This window comes from Struthio camelus, chromosome 2 (assembly GCF_040807025.1).
Source record: "Struthio camelus isolate bStrCam1 chromosome 2, bStrCam1.hap1, whole genome shotgun sequence".
Lineage (NCBI taxonomy): Eukaryota > Metazoa > Chordata > Aves > Struthioniformes > Struthionidae > Struthio > Struthio camelus.
Genome location: NC_090943.1, coordinates 75,518,424 through 75,534,845, shown reverse-complemented (window position 1 = coordinate 75,534,845; position 16,422 = coordinate 75,518,424). Strand labels below are relative to the sequence as shown.

The following is a 16,422-nucleotide window of genomic DNA, read 5'->3' as shown; positions in this document are numbered from 1 at the left end:
TTATTTATCTTTAGTTATCTGACAGTTTTTCGTTTTGAATTTTTTTCTTTGTGAGCGTCCAGTCATTGAAGAACTCATGATTTTGTTAAGATGGTCTTTCATTAGCTTTCCCATCTTTTACTACCACTGGGAAAATTTACTCTTGTCACCTACATATTGGTTTGTTGAAAAAGCTGCCAAATCTTGCTTCCCTTAGATATCTTTCCTATGGGATTTTGCCTCCCAGTTCTCCAGGTGTACTGAAGTCTCCCTTCGTTTGACCCAGTGTCTTCATTTTGCTATTCTTTTGATTTCTGCTGCTATAAGAACCAGGAATTCCAGGATTTCCTGGTTGCTTTCACCAGGCTGCCTTCTCACATTGCATTCAATTTCTCCCTTTCTAGTCACTCTTTTATATATTATTTTTTCAGTTCTGGCAAGAAACTGCACGCTTTGGTTTCTGTCTTTCTTCTGATTAGCATTATATTAGTGGGTCATTTCCTTTTACTCATTTATGTGTTTGGTGTGATCCAATTCCCACTGATGTTTATCTTTAATGGAAAATGGATTTATCCCTTTTAAGAAGAAAGCAACAAAGGATTCCTCCCAGCTGGCCTGATTTTTCAGTATCCTCAACTACTTGAAATATATTCCATCTTTCATCTCCTCCTACTGTATCTATTGCTGCTGGTCTTCCAGCTCAATAGCATATATGGATTTCTTCATATTACTTTCATTCAGATTCCTTAGGTTCATTCGTTAGATTCTTTAGATTAAACTGTCCTAAGGAAAGACTATGAGGCTGTTATTTATTGTATAATTTGAACAGTTAGTGCAGCAGTTCCTACTCCATATCCTGCATAGCTTGCAGATATATTTCTGATGAGACATGCAGGCCAATCCTGTGACAGTCACAGAAGATTAAGAAGTTAAAACTTGAGACTGGTAGGAGAGCAAAAAATGATCTTGTCTTCAGTGCATTGCCTAGTACTACTATGCTTTATGAGTGCTGCTTGGCTGAACCGAAGCTCCTCTTCTGCAGTGGAACTAGAGGGGTTATCAAGCTTCCCTTTTTTCCTCATTTCTCTCCCTAACATCTTCGTTTACCTAAAATTTTCTTTTCAAAATTGCTCACCTAAAGTTTTTTCTGGATTGCTAATTCTTCATTTTGGTATAAATATGTTTTTTAGATTTTACTTTACATCAGCCAGGAAATTTTTTCCCCCACAAGATTTAAAAGATTTTGAAATTAAACTTAAAAGTTTGAGTTTGATGTTACAATTAAGGCCCACGCTGGATATATTTACATGGGAAAATATTCTTTCATTTGGTGGTTGGTTCCAGCAGCCTGAAGTTTTCCCTTAAATGTAAAAATATAGTCTTACTGTACATGTACTGGATATATTTAGAGCAGATATAGGAAGAGTAAAAGAATAAAAAATCTGAAGAACAGATAAAGATAATATGAGATGTTAACTCTGAGAATGGAATAAAGATGCCTAGATCAGCATCATGGAATTATACCTTCTTGACTCCACTTCTTCACTACCACCAAGCTTTATTCGCTATGATTAATGCACTGATTTCAATTATGCTATTAATAAGAGAGGTTTTCAGATTACCCATAAGCTTCTAGTTTTTAATGAAACCTGTACTTTCAGTGCAGTTGTGGGTCTCTGCTTAGCTAACTTTGAAATTGATACCCTGAATCAAGAATTCCCCAGTATATTTGAATGGTTTAACATTTAAAAGTTCATTTCTTTAAAGACATATTCTACTGACTTAGAGACACTGTAGGGCTGCTAGTGCTGCCCTCTGAATTTAAATGCCTGAAGAATTTCTTTCTTGATAGAGAAACTAATGATTTTTCCTTTTAAACACATACAAAATGTCTTTAGGGTATCTGTTGTTATTGTCCACAACCGTAGTTTCTTAGACTGTCTTTAAGCATTTAAGTTATTTCAGATTATTAGGGCATATTCCAGTGCTTGCACTGAAAAAGAACCTGCATGGTTAGAGTAGGTAACATTTAATGTTATTCCAGTAGCTGTATTGAGTCGTTGTATTCAAATTATGGAAGTGTTCAGAATGTTTCAGACAAAAAGGGATTGTTCATGAAAGAAACACCTTTTCACCTCTTTAGTACTCTATAATTTTACCATTTTCACAGCAACATAGCAATTTAAAGATGAAAAGGTTTTCTGCTGGGTAAATGGCACATAAATAAATCTTTGAAGGAAGACTTACTGTCTGCAAGTCATTATCAAGTGCTAAATCAAGTGCTAAATCGAGTGCTAAAATATCACATCAGTGAAATTTAGTAGAAGCATCAAGACTTTAAAAAGACTAGCTGTATATATTCATTCCTGAGATCTGGTGGGACTCATTTCTGGAGAAGTAGCTGCACATCAACTCTCCCCTATACTACCCATTTTCAAAGAGTAGGTTATTTTGACTTGATTGCTTTACATTTTTTATTGCCAGAGAAACCACATTAATGCAACATATGGCCTATATCAATTTTTCAGATTTTTTTTCCCCTAAGTTCACAGAGAAACCATTTGTTCCATGTAACAAAATACCCAAGGCTGTTTTACACCACACTTCCTCTTGGATAATCTGTAGATCTGTCAGACCCTTTGCTGACTTTTGGGAGAAGAGCCGATCCCCTCTTGGTGTCTTGTTTAAAGAGGATTGAAGGTTATACCACCTCCTCCTGCTGGTGAGTTTTCTTCTCAGTTTCCTGTAAACAAGATGTGCTTTGTCAGAAACATTTGTAGAAGAGAGAAGTGGAGCAGTTTGTTCAAGCAGGATTTACTTCTGCGTGTATCTATATTCAGGAAGAACAAGATGAGGCTTAAATTGCTTGAATTTTCCTCATCTTTGAAGATGTTGCATTCTGAGACTGAGTCTAAATTCCACAGCTATTTTTTTGGAATAATGGCAAGCAAAGAACCTTAATTATAAATTATAGACAAATTTTTTCTGTTATTCCTTTGGTACTCCTCTGTCATGTGCTATAGGCTGTTTATATTGGGAGACCTCATAAGCTCAAACCTGTTAGACTATCGGTCATCAGCATGAAGAAGGTTAGACTCTGTAGACTTTGTGCTGTCTTTGGGCTACACACCACAGTTACGATTCTTCTTGCAGAAATTCCTTTTGCAGCTCTGGATCTATATCTTAAACCGCTTTACTATTGCTGGGTGCCATTCAAGTGAATATCCTTGTAGGTCTCAGTGCTTCTCCTGATATTTGCAAGACCCTAAATACAAGCAGTTGAAAATGACAAGTGATGGGAGAAGAGTCTTCGAATGTTAGATTTCTCCTACAGCCTTTTACACTGGAAGAGTTTCACTTTTTGTAGCCATAGTAGAAGTACTCTCAGAACCAGACAACACAATCATAGAGACACAGAATGGCTGGTTTTATAGGTGTTCCCACAAACCACAGCTGCTGTACTGGTCCAGTGCTAGGGGAAATCCCTCAAATACTCTGAACCAGTAAGCGTATGCCTTCCTCTTTCTTCATTTTGACTAGCCACTTCTAACCATTCTGACTTGGTAGCCCTTTATGTTTGCTTGCATTTGGTTAACTCACACCATGCATCTCACATAGCACTGATGTAAGTTAGTGTAGGCATGTGGCAAGGAAAAAAATGGGCACACCAAATCCAGTAGACTGAGATGCATGCTGTCTTTTGTATTCACAGATATATATTTGCCTGAGCACTATGTTTCCTTAGTCATGCCCTTGCAGCTGAGAGACTCCTTGGCCCAGCCTGATACCCACTGTTGAAATCCTCGTAGCCCCCTGTGGATCGAGTTCTGTTATCCAATGCTATAATGAATGGGCTTTCATTGACCTCATTTTCTTAAGTTAAATTGTGTTTGGATGTTAGAGGCTGAGAAATAACATAATGTAAGTTTAGTTCTAATGCAGCTCAAGTTTTCCTTGGATATGGAAACAAAGGATTAGTTTCCCACATAGGAAAGATTGTATTTTCATTCCAGAAGTAGTTAGCAATTGTAGTGATTGTAGAATGTGCTAGTAATAATTTTTCCTAATCACTGCTGCAGTAGATGGGAGGTAGGAAAGCATTCTCCCAGGCATGAGTTTGGTTTGGTTTGCACTTGTTCTCAGTTTCATGAGTGATTACCTTCTCTGAGAGGAGATATTCTTCTTTATTCTGAAGAAAGTAATTTACTTTGTTTCTAATTTTAAAGATATGTCTTAAAGGAAAAACAGTACTTCTTATCCAACAGAATAAGAAATTTAGCTTGGCATAATATAATTACATAGGACTTTGAAGACAAATAGTTTTAGGCTAGAGAACAGTGTGGGAGACTGTCTTCCTGGTTTCTTTTCTCACTCTGCCACTGCATCATGTTTGGCTTATAGAACACAGTAAAACACTTGGTAAAGAACTCCAGAATAATGGAGATAGACCTGGTCCTGTAGTAGGAAGCAGAGTGGCTATGTCAGGTTGAGGATATGCCCACATGAATTAGTCCTGCTAAGAGGCACAGCTTACTAGAATATGTACCTTGTCATCCCAGTACAGCCACACTTTTTTCAAGCGCCTGTTCATTATCCCCATGTTGCAGCATAAGGCAACATGTGCCTATACAAACACCCCTGGAGCTAGCTCAGAGCTCTTTGCTCTACAGTCTGTCATTGTCTAGCACAGATATACCTTTCTGATGCTTGTCAGACATTTAACTTCCTTCTCTTTCAGTTTCTGTTCTTCTTGGCTATGCCAAGGCAGACCTCAAGATGACACTTGTGGTCCATGGAGATGGGAAGCTGCAAATGTAGGCTCAGATCAGGCCAGAACACATTTCAGTGCATACAGAACCCACCTGCTTTAGCATTTTTTGTCATTTAGCACATTATCAGGCAAAACTCAGTAAGCAGTCCTCAGACCATTTGACAAATAGTAATGTGGATGGAGGTGGGTGAGAACCATATGACAGTATTGTCATAGCTGTTGAAGACCATTTATTTAGAGTAGCATAGACATAGTCAGGAATTTTTTCTGATGAGAATTTTGGGAGGGCAAACCATTAATATCTAGAATTAAGAGCCTGCCATTCAAACATAAAGTCTAAAATGCCACTTCCTTTGTAAGGCTTTTTAAAAATAATTTGAATTATAAGATTGTCATTTAGATTTAATTTAATGAGCTTTTTGACTTTGCAGTGCCTTTATAAAGTCAGTTCATGAGATTCCAAAATGCTGTCTTATATGCCTCACTAGCAATGGCTGGCCTTGGGGGCACGTGAAATGTGGAGGTTGCAAAGGTGTGCCTGGACTAGATAAAAAGATTATATTTTAAATTGTACTTGCCAACACTTTTCCCTGTCATGATTCTCAGCTGGACTTTGTACCTAATACAAATCAAGTCGTGTAAATATAAGTTTACTGGCTGTAGTCAACCTGGGTGGGGGGGTGGATGGGTGGAGGGTTGGAAGGAGAGGTGAACATAAAAATTTATAGGCAGATCCTTAATGGGCTTCTATCATCTGCTTGTTAGATTTTCAAAGTATTTCTTTGTTGCTTCTCTATTAACCACTCACAGTTCTGTTTTATTATCTCGTTTAAGAATTTTATTTAAAATACTTCTTCCTTATTCTGCTCCTCAAAGTCTTACTAATTGTTAGGCCATTGATGCTCTGAGACCATTGCCTGTCATGTGGATCACTATCATCTTGTTGGTTTCTTATATTGCTCCCTCTGCATATCTATATCTTTCTGTTGTTTCCTATTTTATGCTTGGTATGTGCATGCTTTGTCAGTGAAGGATCAGTTTTTTATTCTGTGGTGCCAAATGTGTTTCCATCTCTATAGCCCTAATGATCCATTGGGATAACTCAAGCCAGAGACAAGTGGACACCAAGGCAAGGCTAAGAAGCCATAGAGCCATTTTGTCTTTTCAAGATTGTATTTAGCCTCTGATAAATTCCATTTAAATTTTATTTACTGATTGCATTTTATTAACTTTTTTGAGTGTACTTAGGGTGTGTGTTTTTATTTGCATACTGTGCTTGGAGTCCAAAATCAGCATATCTGAAATCTAAATTAAATATAAGCAATGAACACAGTACCTCATTGGAATTCAGATAAGCCACCCTGGTTATTCTAATTATTGCCTCAGAAACTGTTTGCCAATGACTGGAAACTATTTTTACATCATGCAACACTTTAACAATGGCATCTTCTCTGAGTAGCATCTGAGGCATTTGGTCAATGTTCATGATATTATTAGGTGACCTTCAAGCAGCATTTCTTAGAATGTCTTTAATAATTGCATGTCCAAGTACTGACCAGTCTTCACACTTTTGGAGAAGACTGAAGTCTCTTCAGTTCACGCCTTTCAGTCTTCCTTATTGTGTAATTTCCAAAATAGTCTGGTGTATCTTTTTCTGAAAGCCATCCATGGACAAGATCAGAGCTTCCTTTCTTTTCTCTTAAACCGTTTGTCCATTCTCTTGCTGTCATCACCATTGTTCCAGCGTACATTATAAGAAGCACCTGTCAGGGAGCAGTGAGAGCTGGCAGCTGCCTATGGGATGGGGAGCTAAGTGTAATAACGTGGCTGCAGGGCAGGGACCTCATCTGCCAGGGCCCCATCCCATAGTCCCTAAGTGAGGAAGCAGGGCAGGCCCGGGGGTGGCAGCTGGGGTCAGCCCGGAGTCCAGGTCACCAAGCAAGTCTATAGTGACAAGGCAGGTCTGAGGTCCACCTGAGAAGCGAGTCTGTGGGTTGGGGTCCGGGTCTGATTCAGTGGGGCCCACGGCCAGGCACAGGCAGAGCTGCGCTGTGGCAGGGGTTGTAGCTCAGGCGAGGCCAAGCACTAGAACCTCAACTTAAAAGCAGGTCCCACGGGAAGGGGAGCCCTGGCAGAGGCCTCCTTGCAGAGCTGTCTGGGAGCACTCTGTCCAAGGTCACCAAAGGAAGGGGGATGAGCCATCATCCTCACTCTCCTCTTTCTCTCTGTCTTGTCTTTATACTTGGAAAACTATGGAAAACTTGTTCCCCTCTACCATTTCTAGATTGTAACTTTCTGAACACTATGCAAAGAGTCTTGTCCAAATCTTCTGTCCTGCTCATTTTACAACCTCTGCTTCACAGGCTTTCTTGACATCACTGGTATTCATGCTCCACACAAATCACAGCTAATAATTTCTCTTTCTTGTCCGTTTCTCTGAATGGGTAACTTGCTGTGCCTTCCCCACTCTATGCTCAACTTCGTTTCCCTTTAAGGCCATGTAATTGTAATAATTCTTACTTACCAAGTCTTTACTCTTATCAAATCTCTTTCCTTTTCTGTAGCTTTGACTCCTCTCACAGTCATCCTTCATTTTCTTCACGTTGCCTTTTGTGCATGAAATGGCCTTCCTGAAGTCATGCCTGGGGCACCCACTAAGTCCTCTGGAAGTGGAGGACTCCTCCTTGTTAGTTATAAACAGAGCTACAGGATGCTGGTAGATTTTTTAGAAGTAAGTTAACTCATTAATTAATTAGACAACCCCAAAAGTTTATGACTTTATTTTATTTTATTTTATTTTATTTTATTTTATTTATGTGGCTGATTCTTTGCAAGAGACCCGTCTTTCTAGATTGTGAACACTCTCAGTGGCAGCCAGATCTTATTTAGATACTCGGAAATCATAAAACATGAAATGGGAGCTCATTTGGCCCAAGTAATAATATCTGTTTCTGCAAAGCTTACCTCATTTTGGTATATGATTAATCCTACAATTTGGCTCATTGGCTAACTATAAAGGACTTGTTTTCATTTAATTATGTTTGGCCCAGTCTCTTTTTTAAGTTATTGGAAGGAAAACCCCAATTGACTAACAGATGCTTTTCTTCTTTATCTAATATAGCAGTAACATATTAGTCAGTTCTCTGAGCGTTCATCACCATGAAATGAATTTTTTTAGATTAGGCGCAGCAGATTTGCCATTTATAAATCCAGTTTTAATTTGATTACAAGTTTTGGAGCAATCACGTTGATAACAGAACTGATAAATTTTCTAAAGTCTCGGCATCTATATGAGTAGAATTGGAAGCAGAATGCAAATCAGTAAACTAAATTAGATGCTTCTAAGGGAAGTTACTAACAGACTTTAAAACGTCCTTCAAAGAAACTTGTAACTTGTTTTATAAAAGTTCAATGCTATATAATAGTCTTGCCAAACAGAGATCACACGGATTTACTGTGTCCCTAAAATTCCATAGCAATCCCCTCAGTGGGTCTAATTATACCTTTCCCTTTTTATATCTGTATGGGATGTATCATACTGAAGGTAGGTAAAGGAAGTAAATCACTGTCTGTAGCTTTTATTGTAATAAATAGTGTCAGCTATTCTCATTTACCTCTGAATCTACAATGTGAATTGGCTATTTATATGTTGGAAACAGCTGAAAGTTGAGAGAAGAGGAATTTGAAAGGAAAGAAAGATCAAATCTAAATCAAAACCCACTATATTTTAGGTTTCCTTTTTCTAATTAATTAACCAATTCACAACGACTTTACTAATTGTATAGTTACAAGCCATTTATATCCCCTTATATCCATCCTAACTACTCCTCTATTTCAATATCTATACAGAAAATGGTAACCACAACGTTATTATTATGCTGTATATAATTGTCACTGAAAATTTGTCACAGAAACTCTGTATTTTGTTCCAAATATTTTAATAAAATGATATTGCGCCATCAAATGACCCCCATAAACTTGATTGATAGGAAAAAATGACCCAGTAAATAATATTTTGTGGAAACATTTCTTGCGGGGACAGGTAATCTAACCTAGGTAATGCATCCTGAACTGATGAATGTAAGGATTTATATGGAAAATATGCTGATACATTATTATGATGACTGATACAGTATGTAGAGAAAAATGTAGTCTGCATTTTTTCTCTTCATACCTTTCATATTTTAACCTACATTATTGCATGTAGAAAAAAAATTGCGCGCCTCAAAACAAGTAATATTTGTGTGATGAAATTAGAGATGTTTTAAATTACAGGAGTCTTTATAGTTATTAAAGACTCAGTCATGCAGAGTGCTCTCAAATTTCTGTGTGTTCAACAGGAATTGAGTTGTTTCAATAATTCTTCAGAATCATCAGAATTATATGATAATTAACCCTTGCAATAATTGTGTCAGACTTTTTCTATATTTCTGCTGAAGGGAAGAGTTCTCCTTTTTTTTGAGCTAAATATATACTTGTGACATGGCAGAGAGTTTGAAAGTATTATAGAATACAATGTACAAAGTCTTCCTTCTTATTGGTGTTAACAAGCACATTAGAAATATTATAAATTTGGTAATAAGTGTTGTATTATCTGGGTACAGTGATCCTAAATTTATTCCTGCAGACTTATGGCTAGGAAAGCGCAGATAAAGTTAGTGGGAAAGTTTGCTTAGCAGTCACACCTGAGAAGTCTCACATTTTGGAGTCCATCTATGTATCACAGTGGTGACTGATAGTGCCTTTAAAACCAGCAGTGTGACTCAGATAGGCACCTCTGGCACAAAAGCTGCTCTCTTCAGAGGTCAGCTTCCGGACAGTGGATGAGCTCTACCCCCTGTAGCAACACAGCAGTGAGACTAAATTCCAAGAGGTCATTTGGAAAAGAGAAATTTCTTCATCGTCTTTATCTAGTCAAGCCAAAAGGCTTGATCTAGTCATCACCTCCAGACAGTGGCCAGTGTGCTTACATAAAATATTTTAGCTTCAGAGCAGATATTCTGTCTTCTGAATCCCTGGACACAATTTTCACTTAGCTTAATTTTATTTCAGGAAGTAATGTGGAATGGTTTGTGTGTCTCCCACTAGAAAAAAAGATGCAATGGTAAACTACAATCTTGTAACTCTCCATTGCTGCCTTGCCAAATGAGGCATACAGCAGCCTGTGGAAATCATGTTGGGGAGGACTTTTCAGCTGTATGTTCATGTCCCCTAAAATGCCTGTAGTAGAGATTGGGAAATGTAACAGAAACTTTCCAAGGATGAAGAGGACAGTGAGAAACCTAACCTTCTTCCCACTGAGGCAATCTGCCAGGAAAGTCCTACTGTAGACAAAACTTGGGCAAAAAGCCTGTTCTCAGAAAACAAAAGATTTGGTTGGGGAGGAAACATAAGGACAACTAGTCAAGTCCTTAATTCCTTATTATGTTTTACTTAACTTTGGCATTAGTAGTAGTATAATACAAGCCAGTTCTTCAGAATATGGCCCAGAGTTTTAAAAACTGTGTTGCCTGGAGTTAAATGTGTTTTAGGATTCAAAGCAAAAACATCATTAAAAAGGATGAAACATAGGAGAGGTGAGCTCACATCTTTACTACTACAGTAATTTGGCTGGAGAGTGTTTCACGCTAGGTAGATCGGGCACCAGCTAGCCATATTGCTGCCAGATTAGCAGTGGTAGCAGGCTGCTAGAGAGAAAGAACACTGAAAAGTGAAGTCAGATTTACACAGAGATAATGGGAGACATGTGATCAGTTTGGGGGATTTTATCAGTGTACTTTCATGTCAAGCTTCTAATTAAATCTGTCAATCTTATTTTTCCTGTATTTACTTTTACTGTTTACCTTGGTGAATTTCCTTCTCTGTTTCAGTATCTGTAGTTTGTTAAGCTGTTTCCTTCTTAATTTTTTGAGAAATATTTTCCATTTATTTTTCTCTAGAGGCCTTACTAGAAATAACCCACCTCACCCCCTTTTAAAGATTTTTTATGCTTAAATCTTCCTGGTTTGTAAATGTTTTCTCCATATAGCTTTCCTCTCCCCTTTCTCTCTCTTTGCTACAACCTTCTCTCTCTTTCTTGTATTCCTCGCTTCTTCTCTAAGCTCCTTTTCTTTCATCTGCCCGCTACTATTGCAGAACTAGGTGTCCATCTATTCCTTCTACTAACAGAGGGACGTTGGTGGTAAAGAGATGTTCTCTTTTTTTGCTAGTAATACATTGTTCTTGTCTCCTATTGGGTGAAAGAAGGACCAAACAAACCTCTTTTCCATTCTCCATAACAGCCCTATGTGGTCTGGGCATGGTGAGGACAGATAGCCTGCTGATGCTTTGCCACAGGGAGGGGAGATGCCTTTCATTCCCTCCCCTACACATAGCCCTACCACAACATCAAAATAAGGAGAATTACTTCAGCAGAAGGATAAAGCCTTAGGGCAGGAGGGGGGAATAAATAATGAATTGTTGTCAACCCTCCCTACTGCATTAGGCTGCCAGATGATTGCTTGTTCCTTGCTCCCACCCACATGCCTCCACTAGCAGTCTCAGTCCTTTGTGGCTAGTGTTGTGGGCCAAGTCAGCTGATGAGTCAGCTATACTAACCAGTGCTTTTCCAGCTCCAATGGCTTTGGCATAAGAGTTTAAATCAGAAAGATTATCTGCATAAAGGGGGAGGGGGCATGGGCATATTTATTAATTTATTTAAAAGCTTACCATTTTGCATGTAAGAGCAGGCTTCCAGGGGTAATTCAGATCATCTTGTGCTTTTTGCATACACTCTGGTGCAGAGAATTTTGAAACTACATCCTGTATGCTCAGTATCATTTTTTAGTAAGGGAGTATGGAGTTAATGGGAAATTCAAACTTTAGGAAGTCAGGAAAGTTCCTTTAGGTCAGGAAATTCAAAGTTTTGTCTTCACAGCAATTAACTACATGTTGGTATCAGATGGTATTTTAGCTCATTGGGTTAATGTACAAATATTGAACCACAGCTGAATTCCTGAGCCTCAGCAAAACTTGGCACAGGGACTGAATGGGAGAAGAGACAATCAGAGCTTCAAAATACCTTTGTGCCTCATCTGTGCCAGGCAGGCCTGGGCCTCTTTAGCACTTCCCAGGGGTCAGAACACCCTCAGGGGCTGCCACAACCAAAGTCTCACAACTGATGTCAACTGTGGGTGGAACATCTGGGCAGTGGGAAATATATGAGACATAAGAATGTTCTGATTCCTCTGTTCCCAGCATGCCCACAGTCCTGTCTTGACTGTATAGACTCTCAGCTGTACTGTCTTAACCATAGCAGAACCCTACGGTTTAAGCATTCAAGCTCCTTTTCTGATTCTGTATGTCAGGGAAAAGCTGAGCAATGCTAAGACTTGTTATATGCCCAGCCATATATGGAAGGCTAAGACACAACAAAATACTAACTTATTTTAAACTTATTTCTATAGGTGCACTATTTTCTCTGTTTGCTCTCCTCTTTAATCTCCCTTTTACTTGAATATTGCAAGATCTCCTTCAGCAGTCCTGTCTAGGCTAGAAATTGATTTACATTGCTGTAAAAGAACACTTGAACCTCCACTGCTAGCAAAAACTGGCTGGAAAGCACTGGACCATGGTAGAAAGGTAGCTGAGCACCAGGTATATACAGTATACGGGGACAGGAGGAAGAGGAAGAGGTTAGAAGCTTTCTGTTAAGCATGCTTGAAATAATTTTTTTTAACTGAGTTACTCAGAAATCCTTAAAGCTTGTAATAGCTTGATTACTGTAATTTCCCACAGTACTTAAACTTAATTCTAATGAAAGAATAACTTTTGGCATGTATTTAAAGTCAAATTATTTATTAAATAACAATTCATATTATGCTAATATGAAATTGTTTGATTTTGGATTATTAGCTGGAGTATAAGTGAGTTGGATCACATTTCTCTGGGTAATTTTCAAATGACGTAAATTTCACAAAATAGCTAGAAAAAGAATTTAAAGGCAGATTTGCAGCTAATCCAAACCACTGTTTACGTATTCTCTTTTGTGTATAGGCAGCGTACAGACCTGTTGCTCTCAGACGAAACTTGTTACATAACCGTGAAGGGAATGAGGAGAGGCTGCAATCATGGATTGGGAATTGGTATAATGGAGGTCATTGTTTGCCCTTATTTCACTATACAAAATTATTGACCGATTCTTTCTCTAGAATTGTAGGTACGTCTCCTTGGAAACTGAGGGCAAGATTTTCATAAGTCTCAGAAATGTTTGAAACTATGGCCTATTTTCAGAAATGAACTGCAGCCCTGTCTGCACTGATACTATTACCCTTAGGGTCACTCTAAAGGCTGTCAACACCCTCCATTTATCGATCACAGTCCTTACCTCACCACTGCCAGCAGCACTTTGTCCGCCCCTAGAATTGTGCTATTTGACATCTAAGTTTGAGTCTGCCTCGCTGCCCTGACTTCCCTTCCATGTAGTGAGTGCACTGATCTCTGACAGTGAGTTCCATAAGCAGCAATGCCACAATTCCCTGTCCGGTCTCCAGCCTAATTCCATCCATAAATACAAGCAAGGCCGGGAAAACAGACAAGACTGATTCTGAGGAAGACTTCGTTTCATATCAAAGCTATACCATGAGATCATCTTTTGTGCAAACTGCAAAGTGTCATGCAAATGGGAATGGACTTCTCCCAGGGCTTGAGCTGGATGAAGATACTCATCAAAGTCAAGCCTGAATATCACTTTGGATGAACCTAAGGGCACTACAGAGGCTATGAGTACATCTCTAGAATCACTAAAGCCTGGCTGTAGCATGGGTAGGTGAATCTGCACTAGCTTTAATCTGTGTAGCCTGACTAAAAATAACAATGAACTGACAGGACAGCTTGCAAACTAGTCACCTCAGTCTATATTGTGATTCCTCAATGGGCTTAGCACTGTGCCCTCATTGCTATTATTACTTATTTAAGATGGATTATGAAGCTGGTTTGGGCAAGCCTATTTATGCTACCTTTGAATGAAATGTACACTAATCCTCACTAAAAGTCAATGAGAGATACATCCACCCTCATTTTTTGAACTGTGGGCTCCAAAGCAATTTAGAAGCTTTTGAAAACTTTACATCAAGCAATCAGTGCAAATAACTCATAATGGAAAAACAACAATTGTCTTCAGAGTGCTACCTGATTGTGAAAAGGTGAAAACCCCTGTTCACTGGGTAGAGCTAACTTGCCATAACAGGAAGAATATTTTTAACTTTTTTCTTCAAATTTCCCCTCTCCGGAAGCCCATTCCAACTACAACCTACAAGGCAGTAGGTATACATACAACAGATTGGTATGTTGGTCATTTGTGGGACGTTTTCTTGGCTGATATATAAAATATGCTTTTCTGTTCTAGAAAGTAGTTTCTAACTAGCATTAATTGTACAAATGTTTGAGAGCAGATCAATTTCCTGAGCTTACATTTCTGTATCATTGTTGTTTCTAACACTGCACCAGTAAATGTTTAATTCAGGGCAATCTTACCTGTTTGTTTTTAATTGAATCTAATGTTTCTTTCACTGCTTACCATGGCTTTAAAATATCTTAATTAGAATAATTTACAGTGTTTTACCACATGATTGATAGATGTTGACCTTTAAAATAATAAATATAAACAGGTTGAATAAATATTTGAAAAGGTATCAGTATACTTTAAAAGCATTCTAGAGCTATTTATCTCAATGTTTTAATTGATTCTACCGAGTGAATATTGTTCCATCCAGATAAAAGGCCAAACTATACATTTTCCTCTGCTCAGTATTGAAATGAAATATAATAGTTCCATGCCAAGTTTCAGTTAAGCCCGTATGATATGTGTGCCTTATACCTGTTTTGGTAAAAAGGATGTACTGCCTCTTTAAAAGGTTTTAGTGAACCTGTATTGCTATAGTAAACTCTACTAGACAAGGGATTGCGTGACTGTAGCACACTCATTTGTGACCTCAGAAAAGTGGTTATGAAAGTGATCTCTTGATCAGAGGAACAGAGCTCTGCTGCCTGGTAGACCAGCAATGCATAAATGAGCCTCCTCCCTGCAAAGCTGCCCTGACAAGAGAAAAAAAAATTGCTTTCTACTTATAAATCCTCTTCTGGATGCAACATTCATAAACTGAGTCTTTAATGACTCCTCCTAAAAATATTCTGCCTAGAAACAAATGAGGCTCTAGAGTATATATTTTCTTCAGCTAATGTTCACAGTTTTTAAGAATATGTGTATGAAATCATAGTCTTTGCTTCCACTCTTTCCAAGTTGCAGTGTTCATTTTCTGCCTTAAATCCATTTATATTTTCCTTAGCACAGCACTAATATATTATGACTTGAGGATTTTTGGACTGATTCTGGCAGAAGTCGCAGTGTAAGTCCACTGAAGCTAATAGTCTAGCACTGACAGAAAATCAGTATAATGTGATGTTTATGTTAGACAATGAGTGCAAAACAGATCTGATGAGTCAGTAGGTAAGAAATGACCACGTTTTCATTCAGAAGACCTAACAATAAAAAGAATGAGCACAAGAAGTAAGATATGTATCATAATTTGCTTTATAATATTCACGTATAATTCACTTATTACTGACACTTAGTGAAAGCTGTAATTAAATATAATTGTCTTGAAAGTAGAAGCCATAATCTCATATATTTTATGAGTGGGAAACAAGTTTCCTGTCCTTATTCCCATAAAGAATATTGCTTATTTCTTAGGTAGCTTGCTCCTACTCAAGGTAGGAGAGTCAGAAATCTGACTCCTGGAAAGGAGTCAGACTTGCCTGCTCAAGTCAATGGCACATATGCAGAAGAGTTGAAAGTGGAGAAAGGGTTATATTTTATTAGCTAGAATTTTGTATCTGAAATACTAAATATTCCTTGGTTGTTCCTGTCTTCACATGGCATAAGTCCAATAAGAACTGTGTGACTGCCTTTTAATTTTATCTCTATATCTTAGTTCTCAATATCTCTCTATATTCTCAGTTTTTAAAAGCTGAAAAGCAAATCAAAGCAAGGTCATAATTTACCCATTTCTAGAGGTTTCAAATATTTATATATTGGAGCTTTCAAATATTACCTTCTGCATTTTTTAAAGATACCATTTTTGATTATGCTTAGAAATACTGAAGGTTCTAATTCTGGCTTCTGAACTAGGGATGCGTCATTTTTTAACTTTAGGTTCCCAAGTGCTAAGGGGAAGAGAATATGTAAGCCTACTAGCAAGCTGCTTACTACCCCCTTTTTTAAGCATGGAACCAGTCTGTGAAAAGAGCCAAAGCAAAACGGTCGTGAGGAAGTGAAAAATGAAGGTTCTTGTAGTAATTGAACACATCATGTGCATGTATTTTCTGTTTCTGCAGAAGGTTCCTGTTCTGCAAAGGAGTTTATTTTTGGACAACCCATTATGTCTTCCCTGCAGGATCTCTGACTTACAAGTGATCCCAGTTGGGTGCAAGGTCCATCAGTTTGGATGGCTTTGCAGGACTAGACTTTAAATTCATATCTTAAAATATTAGTGTTTATAAAATACAATAAATGTTCAAGGATTGTAGCATTACCAATTTAGAGTTCTGGTGGCTGAATTTTTTACTACAGTTGTTGGCTTATACTTCATTCTTAACTTTTAGGTAAGATTTTCATGTTACTGGTTTTATTCAAT

At 38.0% G+C, this 16,422-nt stretch overlaps 1 protein-coding gene across 6 annotated transcripts in view; it reads left to right on the top strand.

The window, feature by feature from the left end:
- AHRR (aryl hydrocarbon receptor repressor) overlaps positions 1–16,422 on the top strand; it is a 94,958-nt gene that overhangs the window by 31,237 nt on the left and 47,299 nt on the right. For 2 of the 6 annotated variants that reach the window (XM_068936325.1, XM_068936326.1), the window contains exon 1: positions 16,063–16,390. The exons of the other annotated variants lie outside the window; for them this stretch is intronic. The gene's annotated coding sequence lies outside the window, so the exon portion shown is untranslated. Of the gene's footprint in view, positions 1–16,062; positions 16,391–16,422 lie in introns of those variants that run through there. 6 annotated transcript variants of the gene reach the window in all.